The sequence below is a fragment of the Dendrobates tinctorius genome, unplaced genomic scaffold, assembly GCF_039654945.1.
Source record: "Dendrobates tinctorius isolate UK_male_01 unplaced genomic scaffold, ASM3965494v1 ptg000162l, whole genome shotgun sequence".
Classification (NCBI taxonomy): Eukaryota; Metazoa; Chordata; class Amphibia; order Anura; family Dendrobatidae; genus Dendrobates; species Dendrobates tinctorius.
The window spans coordinates 74,491,982-74,496,119 of record NW_027361829.1 but is presented as its reverse complement, the minus strand read 5'-3'; the positions used below and the strand labels follow the sequence as shown (position 1 = coordinate 74,496,119).

At 43.6% G+C, this 4,138-nt stretch overlaps 1 long non-coding RNA gene across 1 annotated transcript; it reads right to left on the bottom strand.

The window, feature by feature from the left end:
- Nucleotides 1-1,438: 1,438 nt before the first annotated feature.
- On the bottom strand, nt 1,439-2,527 carry LOC141052602 (uncharacterized). Its single transcript, XR_012220859.1, has 3 exons — nt 2,431-2,527; nt 1,897-2,249; nt 1,439-1,560 (listed from the first exon to the last, which is right to left on the bottom strand). It is a non-coding gene; the product is annotated as an uncharacterized lncRNA (long non-coding RNA).
- Between the last annotated feature and the right edge of the window lie 1,611 nt (nt 2,528-4,138).

Sequence of the window (4,138 nt, the reverse complement as noted above, 5' to 3'; positions counted from 1 at the left end):
GGTGGAAGCACTTATGTGCCCTGGGAGGGCCCCCTCCATCCAAGGAACTTATTCAAAGACCGGCGTCCCGGTCTCATAGAAAACATGGCCACCACGCATGTGCTATGTAATCCTCATGAGACTGGTGAATAACCACCAGAGTTCTATTGCGCATGCGTCCAGTGGGACGCATAGACCTCTCCCATGAAACGCAAAACCGGCACACTACAATGGTTGTGCCACAAATAGATCAATGTGCGGCACTATGAACCATATATCCATAAGCTATACCAGGGAGCAAGGGAACACATAGGGCTACCGAACGCGCAGTGCACACATGGACAAACATGAGACAATACAGTATAACAGATACACAAGGGAAGGGGCACACAAACATAGAATAAGAGAATTGAAAAAGATAATGATACAAGGATAAAAATGTCACAACCAGAATTGAAAAGAGTACAATAAACCAAGAAAATAGAAGGAAGCGGAGGAGGAAAAGAAAAGAAGAGAGAGAAGAGAAAAGATATTGTTATCTCTCCCCTCCCCCCTCTCCCACTCCCCTCCCCTCCTCAACCAAGGGGCTAAAAACAGCCCCGACCAAACCCAGAATACCGTCATGACCACGGATAGTACTGTACAGTGCCCTAATTAACAAGAACTAATTACATAAGTAATAAGCGTATCCCAGATGACATGGTCACCCAATATGGATAAAGGAAGAAGGATGATGTACTAAAGAAAATGGTCAACTAGGGTTGATACATCAACCAAGGATCACAGAATTCCACCTACACTTTGGCCATTCAAGAGGGCCCATCCACAATCAAGGGATCGGTCCAGAACCCTACACTACGGTCCCCATGAGCCCAATATCAAGGACAAATTAGTCAACCATGACATAAAAAGTATATTAGATGATCCATCAAGGCTTAAAGAGACCCAATTGTGCATCACCGGCCATAATACGACCGACAATAACATTCCCTAAGGGAACCCCCTAGCGGTCAAATATATTGACACAGTGGAGGGATCCCGATTTTATACCAAGTTCCATATATCCAAAAAGACATGATAAACAATAATCCCAATTTTTATTCAATAGTTAATACATATATGAGCCCAAGCGCAATATTGTTGGATGCGACTTCAATACGATGATAAAATAATCGTCCCCTCATTGATAGTCATGTCCAAGGAGGGAAAAAGCCTAAGGAAAAAAGGAAAAGAGAGGGGGAACATGAGTAAAAGATAATACATGAAAAGTCAACCTAGGAATCCTGTAAATAGGAGCTCTTCATTTAAGCCACTCGGGCTCAATGAGTCCAAGTTAAATATCCACCTGGACTCCACTTGTAGTAACAGTTTCCTAGGTGAACCACCCCTATTAGATAATAATATTTTCTCCAATCCAAATACCCTGGTATCCGCAACCTTACCAGCATGGTAAGTCAGGAAATGAGCTGCCAAAGATGTCAAGGTCTTGCCCTTGGCTTGATCAGTACATGCCAAATTGATTGTAGAGAAATGTTTCTGTATCCTACGGCGTAACTCCTGTGAAGTCTGACCGACGTATACCTGATGACACGGACAGATTAAGGCATAAACCACACAATTCGTTTTGCAATTGATATATGACATCAACTTATGTTTAGTTCCATTCCTTGGGTTCACAAAGTAGTCCCTGGTAGGAGGCATATAAGAGCATATGGTGCAATTGCCACATGCAAATGAGCCTCTCAGTTTTATTCCCCTATCCAACCCAATTGTTGGTCTCATATAATGGCTTTTAGTTAAGATGTCTCTGAGATTCGGAACCCTTCTTGCTGTAATGCAAAGCTGCTCCGACACAAGAGCAGATGTCTGTAGATCCGTCCTAAGTATACCCCAATGTCTCCCAAGCACTTCTCTCACCTGTGACCATTGGCTGTTATACTTTGTAATGAACCGAGGCATTGAATCTCGGGTCTTGTCATGTGTGGCCAAAAGAGAATTCTGTGTACATCCATTTGCTCGTTGGTAAGCTCGTGAAATGCTGCCATGGGGGTAATTCCTCTTCTTAAAGCGCTTAGTTAGATTTAAGGCTTCCTCCCAAAACACTTCATCCGATGTGCAATTTCTCCGTGCTCTTAAAAATTGCCCCACGGGAACTCCATTTCTAGTATGGGCCGGATGAAAGCTTGTGTAGTCCAACAAACTATTCGTAGCAGTAGGTTTCCTAAATAGTCTCGTGGAAATACCCCCATTCACATTGGAAACCGTAAGATCTAGGAAGTTAACGGAAACAAAGGACACAGTATAAGTAAGCACAATGTTATATGGGTTAGAGTTTAGTAAACCCATAAAAACATCACATTCCTCCACTGTGCCAGTCCAAATAAAGAATATATCGTCGATAAAGCGCCACCAATGTCGCACCCTATCACTGAATGGACCTGTAACATATACCTGAGTAGCCTCCCACCATCCGAGAAAAAGATTCGCCAAAACCGGGGCACACCTGGCCCCCATGGCCACACCGGAAGTCTGAAGGTAATAAGATCTGTCAAAAAGGAAAAAATTGTGTTTCATGATAAATCCCAGCAGATCCACAATGAATGAATCATGCATTCTATCTGACTGGACTACCTGATCAAGAAAATATAATACCGATGTGATACCATCAGAATGATCAATGTTTGAATAGAGCGATTCCACATCGCAGGTAACGAAGAAGGCCCCAGAGGGCAAGGTTACATCCCGGTATTTCCTGATGAAGTGGGAAGTATCCTGTAAATAATAAGGCAAGACCTTAACTATGGGTTGGAGAAAATAATCAACATAGATGGAAGCCTTTTCACATAGGCTGCCTATGCTAGCAACTATCGGTCGACCCGGAGGTCTCACCAGATCTTTATGGACCTTAGGTAACATATAAAAGGTGGGTGTTATAGGATGTATCCACCCACAAGAATTCCATCTCTTTCTTATTAATAATGCCCAATTCAACTGCTCTGTCCAATAACCTCCTATATTTGACAGAAAAGGGTCCTGTTGGATCCGATGGCAATCTTTTATAATATCGACCATTGTCCAATTGACGGTGAGCCTCTTCCTGATATAATTCATGCGGCCACAGCACTAGATTCCCGCCCTTATCGGCCTCCTTAATCACAAACAATTTGTTGGACCTCAAATTATCCACAGCCAGTCTTTCCCCCGCATGCAAGTTGTCCATAACCCGTGACCTAACAGGGATGGCCAAAAAATCCTTTTTGACCAATTCTTCAAAGAAGACCCTGATAGCTGGGACCAGGGCAAAAGGTGGAGCTACCGTAGACTTATTTTTGTAGGGAAATCGACCCTTACCATTAATCGAATCCTCCTGTAAAAGGTCCAGCAAGACCTGTAACACCTGACGATCCGTCTGATCCAGACCATCGACCATCCGTGGTTTATTGTGTAAAACCTGAAGAATTAAATGCCTGCAAAAAAACATAAAGATCCTTAATCAAGGTGAACTTATCCAAATCCTTAACAGGAGCAAAGGTTAATCCCCTCAGTAACACAGAGATCTCCAATGGTGAGAGTTGATACTGAGATAGGTTGATAATTTGAGGCCCATTCTCCTGTACCTGTGTATCCATGATCCCAACCTTCATGGTGTCCTTCTCCTCTAATTGCGGAAATTTCTGTGTTGATTGTATTGTGGGGGCCTGCGTCCCCTGAAGCGGGTATTTCTCGTGAAAATGCGGCCGCTTGCGACGGCCCCTTCTGGTCCGGTGTCGGCCTCGCTCTCAGCTGAGGATAAAAAAATCACTACCTGATGTGTAGTCTGACTTGCGGGCCACCTCCGCTGTTCTATCCGGGGCTCTATTGGTGGGAGCCCTATGTCTAGTGTTCCCCTTATGTTTCCATTGAAATACTTGCTTTTCCTCAAAATCTCTACGGTCTCTATGAAACGTAGTTTTTTTCTTATTGGTAATCTCCTTATCGTATCTGTCCAGAATACCTTTGAGTTGGACTTTAAAAGGTGAAACTTGGGCCAATTCCTTAATCTGTTTTTTAACTGAAACTAACAACTCCCTATCATGTTCCAGCAACATGTTCATGATAATGCCCGAGCATCGCAGGAGTCCCTGCTCCCAAGTGGCACGAAAATCTGAGGAGGGTTCCC